We start from the raw sequence: 13,067 nt of genomic DNA, 5'->3' as shown, positions 1-13,067 counted from the left end.
ATAGTGCCTAATAAAATGTATAGGTATAATTATAAGTCACAGTGCTTTCATAGTATAAAAATAAAGTATGTTAAGGGAGGAAATTCCTCAGTTTATTGAGTTGATAAAATCACTTTTGCTCACTTTTCAATCTATTTTATTTTATATTTGTCTCAGTAGAGATGCATTCCAAGGACTTGGGGTAAAAATTAATAATCAGTGATATGTTATGTGCATTATCGTGAAATTTGGCTACTCAAGAACATTTGAAGATCTTTGTTATATCCTAAGAATAATGTAAAAAAAGGATTTATTGTAAGATGGGTAATTTAACAAAATACTTTTTAGAGCTAGAAGCAATTCTGGAAAAGATCACAGCCATAAATAGGTAAGACAGTTAAAGCAGGCACCGTGACTTACACAGAAGCAAGGCTTGTCTATTTATGGCATGTGGAATGTGCAGAAATAGCTGCTGCTGCCCCCAAGAGTTAGGCAGATATGAAAGTATGAATTGCCTAATTTATTTGATTTCTATTCAATATAAACATTTTATTCAAAGCACGTTCCTATATAAATTATTTTCCTGAATCCTTTTTTCTTCTCAACTTTTTCAATATATGTTTTAAATTTAACTCAGTCCTAAAAGGTGAACATATATGGTTATTCTGCTGTAGAGAATAAACAGGAATTTAAAATGTCTTGACAGCTAATTCTGTTCCAAATATCTATATTAATAATTGGTAATAGCAAACAGATTTTGCTATATTTTATTCAGTTCTGTATTTTTACCTCTTTTTTTTTCTTTTTAAAACTGCATTATACATTAATATTGATTTTATAGTCAGCTTTCAACAGCGCTCTTTGTAACTTATTTATAGGTTTATTATACACCCATGTTCACCAGAAAGAATCAATGCTGGATAAATGGAAAATGTATGAGTCATCCCAGTATTGACCTTATGTGTACTTATGAGTAGGCTTATTTGTGAAGCGCTCACGCATTTTGACTAGGGAGAGATCCCCTTCCTGTCTTCCTTATATCCTGTATTTCCTTCCTTCAGTCTACAAGGCCCTCATTAGCAAACTCCCTAACTCAATTCCTAATATTTATTGCTTTAGTCCCTGCCTCTCAGTAGTCAGTCATTGTGGACTACTCATTGTTATTCATACTTGCCAAATTTGCACCACCTCAGGGCCTTTGCATTTACTGTTCTTTTGCTGGAACCCTGTTCTGCCAGGTGTTTTCATGGTTTCCTTTGCTCACTTTATTTACGCATCTGTCTATCAGGTAGGTGTTTCTTGACACCCAGTAAATGAATGCATGCCCTACCACTCTGCTTTATTCTTCTTCAGAAAACTTGTTACTGCCTGACATAATGTTATTCAATTATTTTATTTTTTGTCTCTCTCCATTAGAATGTAAATTTCATGAAGTTGTTCTTTGCATGGCACATAGTAGATTCTCAAAATTATTTATAATTGAAATAATAAAGGAATCCTTTATTAGTCAATAAAATCAAACAAAAAATTCTGTTATAAAAGTAGCTGTAGAAAATGAGTAAAAATTGCTGTATATAATACTATGTGAAAGGGACTATTGATTGTTGAGACTTGATCAAATTTTTTAAAAATTTGTACATTTAAAAAAATAGTTTTCACTCTATAGTATAGTCGTTACTGATTTAAAAAAAAGAAAACATATTTTGATTTTTGTTTTGACTTGTTTTTATTTTTTCCCTTAATACAACACATATGTCAGAGTGACTGCTATAATATATATATATATCACATGATATGGTATTTAGATAAATAAGATCTCTAAGTCAAAGGTGATTTTTTAGTTGGAAATAGAAGCACATCTACAGATATTATTAAAGATATGTGAAGTGTTAAAAACATAAAAGCGCTAACAATTGACTATAATAAATTATACATATGATGTTTAAAAATGTAAATAATTTTCATCAATATGCTTTATAACTTTAGGTTATAAAGTAAAAATAAAAATTCTAAATACATCAACAAATGTCATAGTGAATAACTTTTACCATTAAACTTTTAGGTTATGTAAGTCTTGGAAGAAACAGATTTTCCTGGGATGATATTTTCATATATGTATGAATAATTATTCTGTAAAAATGTACTGAAATATGGATTTAAAGTGTAGTTCACAGTTAGCCCTTTTATCCTTATTGCGATTTCTCATTGACCTTTGCTTTAGTCACTAATAATAGTTTCACATCTAAAAGATAAAGTCTTGTGAGAGATTTTGAATAGCTCAGGATCTTGTTTTTGTTCTGGCAAGTCGTTTATCCCTGAGGCATTATGTCATCTCCATACCAGTCTTCAGTTATAAAAGCCATTAATGTGAGGAAACAAGAGAATATCACAACCATTTTAGTGCATTCATTGCATTCAAGATACAATCTTTTTCTTCCCCCTGATAATAAGAACCTATGTTTGGCTTTCTTCCCATTAATTTCATATTCCTTTTTCATTCTAATAACCTGCAGTCTGCAACCTTAATCATGATAAGCAGTCTCAAATCACTTTATCTCATCACAGTGTTGGATAAACACTTCTGATTTAAATTTCGATAATTCTACCTTAACAGTGCTGATATGAGCCTTAGATGTCTGATGGAAATTCTTCACAGGGATTACTTAATAATTATTGGTTTCATTGAGGTTTGTGTTAGAGCTGTAGTTAGTGCAGTGCCAGAAACTCAAGCCCCAGAGAGCAAGCCAGGCCAAGCCTGAATGATCACTGCTGTTCACCTATTAGATATGTCATAAAAAATTGAAATAAAAAAGTGGGAATTACTTCCTAATTGGTAAATCTTTCCCTTTTTCATACTTTTATTTTATACTTTTATTTTCATACTTTTATTTTCAAACTTTTATTTTAACCTTTGTTTTACTGTTCATTTTTTCTATACCTTATATACAACCTACATCTCAAGTAAGTTTTACATCGATCTAATTGAGTTTCAAAATATGAGCACCAAGAAAACTTATGAAAGGTAAAACATGGTCAAACAGTCATATTTATTAATCAACAAAGACATTTCTTAATTTCATGTCTGTTAGAAACTGAGATAATCATTTTTATATAGCTGTCTCCTCCTCATGTTCTAATATTTAAATACCAAGCCACACTTCATCATTCAGAGATGTTTGTACCCACTTTGTGGTGGAGAGAGTTAGAACAGATATTCCATTGACTTATGCTATGGACTGAATTGTATCCCTTCCTCTAAATTCATATGTTAAAATCCAAGTCCCCAGTGTGACTATTTGGAGATAGAGCCTTTAGGAAGTAATTAAGGTCAAATGAGATCATAAGGGTTGGGCCCTAATTCAGTAGGACTGGTGGCTCTCAGAGGAAAGGTCATGGGAGGCCTTATGGAGAAAGTGGCTGTCTGCAAGCCAAAGAGAGAGCTCTCCTCGGGAAGTGAATTAGCTGGTCTAGGACTTCCAGCAGCCTCCAGAATTGTGAGAAAATAAATTTCTGTTCATTAAGCCACCCAGTCTGTGGTATTTTGTTGTGGCAGCCTGAGCAGATTAAGATGAGAACTAGAACATACTTTTATCATACCTAATGTATGACTTTGGTCTCCCCTAGGTTGGGGGGAACAACATATCCTTTCTTATTCTCAGAAATCCTTCTGAATCATAGGTCTTATATTAGAGTTAACTTTGAAAATATTTTTCCAAAGAAGGCTATTAAAGGAAACTAGGTAAATTTTTAAAAAATGGACATATGTTAGCTGTCTTTGTTCTATCATGTGACTAATATTGTTCCGATAAGAATGTCTGCTTCTTCATCTGGAGAACAAAATTGACATAGCATTGTTATTACTTAATTTTATTTAGTAGTCATTTTGCATCAGACATTTCGCGAAGTTTTGTACATGCACTGTCTCACGTTTTTTCCACATTTCTACGTGCTGATTTATCCTCGTTTATTAGATGCAAAACCTGAAGCTTAGCAAGAGGCTAAGGAAATTGTGCACTTAGTAAATGTCTGATTCTAAATCCTGCTTTTAATCACACCACTACACTGACATTCTGCATCTATTTTTAAGCTTTTTTATTTTTAAAATAATAATGACTAAATGTATAGATATTTAAGAAACTATATGTCTTCTCTAATTACTCTATGATTGCATACATAGAATTTTCGAAACTTCAGAAAATTGAATTGTGGACAAAATGCGACTGATGTATTTGACATTTTGTTTGTTAGAATTGAGTAACATGCTAAGTGTAATGGAAATTTCATAGCGCTTGAGCTTTAATGGCAAAAGCTTTCTTCTATCATCTTGTGAGATTCTCCTGTAGGCTTCAGAGTAGGGACAGCAAGTCATGAAGCAGTTGTTACACTTGACAGTATCCATAGAGTGAACCATGTGGGCAGAACCTGAAAATGAGCCCAGAACTCTATCCTAGTTGCAGAGCCAAGCAAAAATTATGGAATATAAACTTTTTAATAGCTTTTTATTGTCAAAGCTTGCAAACAAACACAAATATGGAAAGGATAGCACAATGAACTTCCATATACTCATCCCCAGAGCTAACCAATATCAGTGAAAAAGTCAATGATTAATCTTTTTTATACTGTAGAAATTCTTGACATCATAACATTTATCACCAAATAATTCTGTACTTGCTTTTTTTCAAAATAAGTTTTTCTTCTATAACCGTAATGCTATTATCATGCCTACAATATTAAGTATATTAAACACTAAATTTATATTTGAATTTTCCAGATTGTCTTTAAGAAGTCCCCTCATAGTTAATATGTTCAAATCAGAAACTAGGTATATTGTGCACTCTATATTTGTTGTTTCTCTCTTTTTTTAAACTTTTAAATTTGAAATAATTTCAGTTATCGAAACATTAGAAAAATAGTACAGAGATTTGCACAATAGACTTCACTTACCTTCCTCTGATGTCACTCTCTTATACAAACATAGTATAATGAGCAAAATTAGTATTGGAACAACATTATTAACTAAACTACATACTTTATTTGAATTTTATCAGGATTTTTTTTCCCAGGATCTAAAGGGCCCCTTATTGACTATATAGCCTACTTCACCCACCCACCCTCCATGGACTAATTAAAGAATCCAAAGCAATTGAAGGGTAGAATGTCCTACGTCCTGAATTCATCTGACCAATCCCTCATGGTATTATGAAATGTGTACCAGTCTATTTCTTGAGAACTGGAAGTTAGATCAAAAGGCTTGATTTGGTTTAGGTTTATATTTTTGACATGAATACTGTGTGCTTAACGTTGTATCTCATCAGGATGCACATCCAATCTACTTGTTCTATTTTAGTGATGAAGGTAGTTTGGGGGCTGTAGGTGGTCATGGCCAGATTCTTACATTGTAAATTTTTTCATCAAGTTTTCTTCTTATGACTTCAGTATCCATTGATAATTATTGCCTGAATCATTTATCTTATTAGGGGTTGTAAAATGGCGATAATTTTCTAATTTTATTATTTCTTTTACAACTTATTATCTGGAATCACACTGTGAAGAAAAATTAACTTTAAGAACTAGTTCTTTTATTACCCTGTGTATTATTTAACTAGGGCTACCATAACAAATTACCCCCCTACTGGGTGGTTTAAAAACACCCTTAAAAATATATTTGTCACAGTTCTAGAAGGTGGAAGTCCAAGGTTTAGAGGATGAAAATGTTTGTAAAAAATATTTTCCCTGTATTCTTTCAAAATCAAGTTATCTACAAATCATTTTCTGCACAGTATTTGAACAAGATTTCATTAGTTATACCCTGCAGCTTCCTAGGGAAGGATTTCCAATTTCAGGAAAGCAAAACCTGCCTCCGAAGCCCGCAGTGACTGACTGGAATTGTTAGTACCAAAACCTTTCCAAAAAAGAAAAAGAGAATATGCTAATTTTTTCAAACAAATGTGCATCTGTCTGACAGCAGAACCATACCGAACACTGCAGTCATGCTACTTTCTTTTATTTTTGGACTTAAAAGTCCTCAGCATGCCACCATTACAGTTCACAACCTACAGTATGCTTGTCAAATGGAATGATGTCATTTTTCACAAAAGCATAAAAAACAAAGTAGCAATATAGTATTTTTCTGATTCAAGTATTTAAGTTTGGAGTGTGATATCTGCAGGTGTTTCCAAATGAAACTGACCAAGTTTTCAAATATCTAAGGTGAAATAAGTCATTAATAAATGACCATTTACATATTTAATCACATATTAAAACTACAGCACTAAAGGAAGTATTCATAATGCTTTTATCTCCAATCTGTATATGTCGTAATTATTTTGAACCACTGGGGCATTTCAGCAGCTCTGATTGACCTACGATAATATTTAAATATGTTTCATTCAGTTTCTACCATTGACGAAATAGTGAGTGTGGCATATACTAGAAGAATTGGATCATGATAACCTGTCCATTTATTATTATCTAGGAAATAGGTGTCTTTCCATTTGCCTTTGCTTCTTTGACAAGATGAACTGTAACCAGTTTAGCCAGTATAGCTGATACTTTACGTAGCACAATTTCTGAGCGTTTTGCTAAAATAATGGATACTATGTTTGACTTGAAATAGTACATACCTATTAGATTACAAGAATAAAGTTTTAATTGCTTCAAATAAATGAATCATTATTTTACTTATTAGACTAATAAGATATTTTAAGTATATATTTTAATTGCTCAAATTATTAAAATAAAAAATACATTTTCTTAAAGTACTTACACTTGTATCTACAGCATACCAATAAAAAGAGTAAGTTTAAATAATCTGGTGTAACAGATAGAAAAACAGTTTGTAATACTGTAACTATAAATGTTTTTAACTTGAAGAAGTGGTAGTTGAGTCTTCAAGTTAAATTCAGAATTGAATGTTTTGTGAAAATATTAAAGTTTAAATTTTTTTTCCTACCATGTAGGATGTTATTTTAATGAAATAAGTGATACTATTATATCTATTTATTGACAGCTTGGAACTTTAACAGTTGTTTCTAATTTGTATAGCAAAATATTGATACAATGCTAACAAAAATATGGTGTATAAATCATTTATATGCAACACTGAGTTGACTTTTACACATTTACTACTATATATTAATGTAATGATATGAGTAATAATTGAAAGATAAAACAGTGATACAAGAAGCAATAGTTAATGTTGATACAGAATTAGAACATAGAGGGGGGGAAAAAAGGTCAAGGTAAAGGGGAGTGATATGCCATAGGAACTTCCCATATTCTCTCTTCTCACATCTTGTAAATGATCAAAGTTCAATGATAACATATGGTTTTATTTATTCAATCTTTTTTTCCTCAATCAACAAATATTTTTCAAGCATCTATCATGTAATCTTATAGAACCTAATGCCTACATGTCCCACATGTAATCTTCTGTCTCTAATCTCAGTGCCTTCATTAGCTCCCAAATATATCTGTTCCTTGTCTTATAGTTTCCTTGTCAGTCATATAAATTACATGTTAACGGTGTCCCTCATCTCACCTATAATGTCTAGTATTAATTAATTCCTTTTCTGTTGTCTCAATATTTATACATACATTTCTGCTTTATTCATATTGCTTTTTCATGAGTTTTTTATTTATAATTTTGTCTTCTGTATAAGTCTGTGATATCCATGGAGTCAGGGTTTTGTGTTATTTTTTCATCTTTGGTCTCATTACCTTTTAATGTTTGGTATTAAAGAAGTACTGATCATATAATTGTAGAATGAATGAGTAGATTATTTGAAGAGCTACTAGCTCCTTGAAGTAAAGCTTATTGGTATACCATATTTGGCTTCTTTGCTTTGGTTTTAAAGAAACTGAGAAAAGTTTATTTGGCCTTAAATTGTTTTACATTTGAGAGTATATATACTTTTAATAATACTTATTTATCGATATACTTATGTCGGTCTCCTTAAATATTAAATATCAGCCTTTCATTTCAACAAAGATTTGACTGCCTAAAATTTCTAAGTCACAATGCACCAAATTTGAGTAATTTAATTACTTGCAAAGTAATTTAAAAGTCAAGTTTTCATTGATGGTCTACCACTGAAACCAGTATGTAATTTGTGAGAAGCTTAAGCTATACCTTTTGCTTGCAATGATATTCTCTCTATTGAGAAAAAATATAAATTAATTTACAAAATAGGTAAATAGCATGTAATTTTAAGTCATATGAAATAGACCATAAATACAAATTTTTATGTGTGGAAACCACAAAGTAGAATCCAGTCACAAGAAAGGGATGTTGCAAGAATCATATGAAGGATTATGTAACTAGAAGATAGTTTTTATAAGAAACACACTTCTAGCTAACCTTTCAAGGAATGCAGGCCAAGGCAACTATTGTAACAATAGAGTCTTCATAAAAGGGATGCAGTAAAGCATGTGTGAAATGGCTTTATAGGAAAATAATCATGTGATTTATTTGCTACTAGCCATGCTCTGAGAGGAAATAGAACAAATATGAAAGGGAAGTGATCACTTGTGATACATTTAAAATCTGTTGATGCTTAGGTATTTTTCAAAGTTCATTCTGCTTACTGTGGCTTCATGGTTTTCTATGACCTGGTCATTGTCTACTTTTTTGGTGTTTCATCTCTTTCTTCTTTGTAGTAGTTTATGCTTTCTTTGTCCATTACAGGTTTTCTTCAGTATATTTTGGTGCTTTCTGGTTTCCCCTCTGGGCATTCTGGTATACGGATCTCTTGGCCTGGAATAGTTTCCCCCCCGACCCCCCGCCCTTGACTTTCCCTTTCTTTGTGATCCTTCTGTGTATCACCTACCTTGGGAAGCCTCCTCACTTTCCCTGACCTCTGAGAACCAGGTTAAATGCATCAGCTTACTATTCCAAAAAGGGCTGGGATGGAATTTATCACAATTTTATGAAATTTTGTGTTTAAAAAATCTATTCTTTGCTAGACTTATCAGTTTTGCTCATCAGTTTATATTCAGTGCTTAATATAGTTCTCAATACCTAAATGTGTGAATGAATATCTGTGGTGTAACATTAACTTGAGGTAGAATTTTGAGCAGTTAAGCATAGAAGTGAAGACTCAAGGTCCCCAAGGACCCATGCAAGGCTTTTTTATCTTTTATTATTTTATTTTTATTTTTTTAGTAATCACCTATTACACAAGGGCTTAATTGTACATTTACCCTCCACCAAGAATGCAGGGTTGGGATAGAAACTGTAATAGTCAAAGATAAGTGGTAAAATTATATAAGATGAATTCTCCACTAATAAAATCTTCACTAATACTCTCATGATATTGGTCTTATAAGATAGACATGGTGCATATTTATTTAACTTAAAAGGGAGAGTGAGAGAGAAAGACTGATAGAGGCTCTGACTGACTTCCCATGTTATCCACGGTTACTTGGTATTTTGCTACTCAAGATTCATGAATTGTTTGTTATAGGCCAAGTATGGACGAGAGTCATTTAATTATTAGAAGAGGCACAGATAAATAAATAGTCTTTGCCCAATGGGGTATGTGAAAATGTCCATATAGAACAGTTGAGAGGATATATCATTTTGGTCAACAATAGCTTTTATTCCTGAAATGTTAACCGTCCTATCTGAAAAATTTCAAATACTAATAAAGTATTAAAAGACTCTTTAATCCTTATGTCATTTTCTTTTTACTTATAAAAATGGGGATTTGGTGAAGGTATTAGTGGTTTACAGTGTCAGTTCATGGAGTTTTGCTAATTTAATTTAGTGTGGGAAATATTTTTGAAATTTTCACAGAGATGCATTGTTAAGAATTTTCACTAAAATTTGCTGTTCAGACTTAATGCTAATGCTAATTTTATATTGAACTAGGAGCAAATATATGTGAATACTTTGGGGTGGTTGCTTCTCTTTGACAAGAACATCCTGATAAGCAGGTTATTTAGACTGGGTAGTATGAGTTTGGGCAGCACAGCTTGATCCAAATGCAGCACAGTGAACACCAATTCTGTTCTGCTTATTTTGACCTGAAATTTTATTTTTTTGAATAAACCTACTCATACATTTATATATGTTTGTATAGGGGGATATTTTCTGTAATTTCATTTTAATATAAAGCAGGTACATTGCATTTAATAGAATTTTAAACTTAATAAGTTTACTATATTTGTAGTTTCTGTTCAAAAACAGCAGAAGTGGTTTGGGGCCTCTCAACATCTCCTACACTTTCAAGTTCAAGAGCAGGTTAGAAAGTGTGTTTCCTTTTTCTTCATGGGTCTGTTTAGCTGAGCCTCCAAGATTCACACTTTCCTTTCTTGTTGGTACAGTCTGTTCTCTAAGATGTCAGCCTTTGCTAAATCAAATCCTTCACTCCTTCCAGCTTATAAATCTGCCTTTATTTTCCTACTCTGATAGGATACATAAGCATATCTTTTAACTAATTTATATCCTTTCTATTTGCTGAGAAAACAGTTTCTGGAGACAAAGTGTTCTAGACATAGACTTTTATTTGGCTTCTTAGTATTTTGACTTGATATACATACACACACACACTTTATACTATAGGCTATATGCCATATGCCATATGCTATATGTTATATACTATATGCTATATAATATATATATGTGTATATATACATATATATGTATAACTTCAATCTCAAAAGGACTCCTCATTCCTTTCAACTTGTATGTTCATAAAATCAATCACAATTCTGTGGCTCAGTGCTCTAACCCAAAAATTTCCCGTAAGACTTTTGAAAGGTGATATTTTTTGTTAATCAGCTTAGCATATGTTCTACCAAATAGTTGATCCATGTTAATGAGATTGTCTCTGCTTGGCAAGTATGAGAAAACCATTGCTCCTCTTCAGCGATGACCCCTGCTTGTTATACAGTTTACAGCAGGATCTAAACCTCTGGGAGTCTTCGCAAACTAGTGCTCTTTGGAGGGCACAGGATGGATGTAGAGGGGTTAACAAATTGAAGGCAGACTTGTATAGATGCTTTCCATAAATGTTAAGAGAATCCTCAACTTTATTTAAAAGATTTTATTCTTAACTAGGATTTTACCTTATAGTCGGCCCTCTGTATACACGGGTTCCACATTTGTATATTTAACCAACCACAGGTAGAATATATTCTAAAAACATAAAATATAGGATGTGGTTCCATAATGTAGCGGTTAGCACGTCTGCTTTACACACAGAACGTTCATGCCCCAGTGGAGCCATGGTCCCATGGTCTACAGTCATGCCACCCTGAACAAGCCTGATATCTGATCTCAGAAGCTAAGCAGGGTTGGGCTTGGTTAGTACTTGGATGGGAGACCACCTAGGAAGACTAGGTGCTGTAGGCATAAATAATAATAAATAATAAAAATAAATAAATAAAATATTATGTTGCTGCTTACGTGTATTTTATAGTTAGGCTTACGATGGTTGCATCTATACTGAATATGTACATACTTTTTTCTTGTCTTTATTCCCTAAACAATATATTATAATAACTGCTTACATAGGATTTAACTGTATTAGGTGTTATAAGTAATCTAAAGATGATTGAAAGTATATGAGAGGATATACATAGATCGTATGCAAATACGGTGCCATTTTATAAGGGACTTGAGCAATTCCACATATTGGTATCTGCAGGGGCCCTGGAACCAATCTCCTGAAGATACCGTATTAGCTATATTCACTATAATCGAATTAAGATATACTAGTATATCTTAATAGACATTTATAAATATAAGCACATTTCATAGTCATACACTTTATTGTAAACATAATAAACAATTTTATCCTTTAGTATAACTCAATGAAACTAATGACCAGATTCTGGAGAGAACAATATATTTTCTATAACTAATTCAGATTTTAGAAAATACAAGCAGATGCTACCAGAAATATAATAGTATGTTAGTATGTTATATGTTATATTTTATATGTTATATACAGTGTATATATACTAACAAATTTTGTTTGTTAATATATATTGTTAGTATATATAGTCTAATAGTATATGAGATTCCAGAACACAATTTTTAAGGCATTTCTATATTACCTTTATATTTAATAGATGACAGAAGTTTGACATCTGTATTGCAGTTATGCTAAAATTAAGCCCTAGAAGATTTAATAAACAGCCAGACTTCAGGGACCCAATTCTTAAAAATCACTCCTACTTAGCTGTTATCGTCTGTACTTAAAAATTAAAAAGCATGATTTCCACAAGATCACAGGATATGCAGATTTTACTGAAAAAAAAAATGCCTTCACGTGAAAACATCATGCACCTGAATCTTGGAAAACCTATCCAAATATTTTTAATACTAAAAGCTTTGGTTAGCCTACTAGGAACCTCAGTGACCTAAGCCTTGCCCACCTCCCATAAGCAAGGACAATGAGGGCAGGGAAAGGTAGATTCCCAAATGCTCAGAGGATGAAAGGTTGATTAAGAAGTTTTCAGTATGATTAAGGTCATTAGTTTACTGGAAGGGGGAAGAGTCTTGGCATTTCTGGGTGTTGATTTGTCAAGATTGGTCAGGAGATTGAAAGTAACCAGTGGAATTTTAATACGAAGCTTGAAAGACATCAATATGGGGATGGCAATGAGAACAGCAGTTAACGAAGACTCATCTTAGGTAAAACAAGTTCATTCTGTTCTAATGTGAAGCACAAGATCAGGGCATGGACTTTACACCCATGCTGCTCCCTTAAACAGTGCTCCCTCCAGAAGAGGTGGAAAATCTCGTCATCTTCTCTTCCAGTTAATGACTTTGGTTATGTAAAATCTTATATCTTTTCAAAATTAAGAACTTTTGCTATATATTTCTAGATAAATAGATTTAGGGCTAAAATATTTAGTTTAAGCTTTTCAAATAAAAGAAAACAGAAACTTAGACTTTATGTAACCAATTCAGTACCAAAAAAATGCGTTAGGCCAGGTAAGCTCACATACATAATAGATTTTATATAACATTTAGGTTCAAATTAATAAACTTAAAAAAAACCCTTCATTTAATATTATCTTTTCATCCACCATCTTAGTTCTGCTACTTGTCTCCTTATCCTAGTTAAGTAGAGGTT

The 13,067-nt window shown here is 32.3% G+C and overlaps 1 protein-coding gene and 1 pseudogene across 2 annotated transcripts in view; both read left to right on the top strand.

Annotated features, from left to right (window-relative positions):
* The window catches only part of KCNJ3 (potassium voltage-gated channel subfamily J member 3), a 138,936-nt gene that overhangs the window by 110,640 nt on the left and 15,229 nt on the right, over window positions 1–13,067 (top strand). The window lies entirely within an intron of this gene.
* Window positions 11,220–11,335, top strand: LOC111739353 (annotated as a pseudogene).

This window comes from Pteropus vampyrus, unplaced genomic scaffold (genome assembly GCF_000151845.1).
Source record: "Pteropus vampyrus isolate Shadow unplaced genomic scaffold, Pvam_2.0 Scaffold2, whole genome shotgun sequence".
In the NCBI taxonomy this organism is placed as follows: Eukaryota; Metazoa; Chordata; class Mammalia; order Chiroptera; family Pteropodidae; genus Pteropus; species Pteropus vampyrus.
This window is presented reverse-complemented; position numbering and strand designations above follow the sequence as displayed.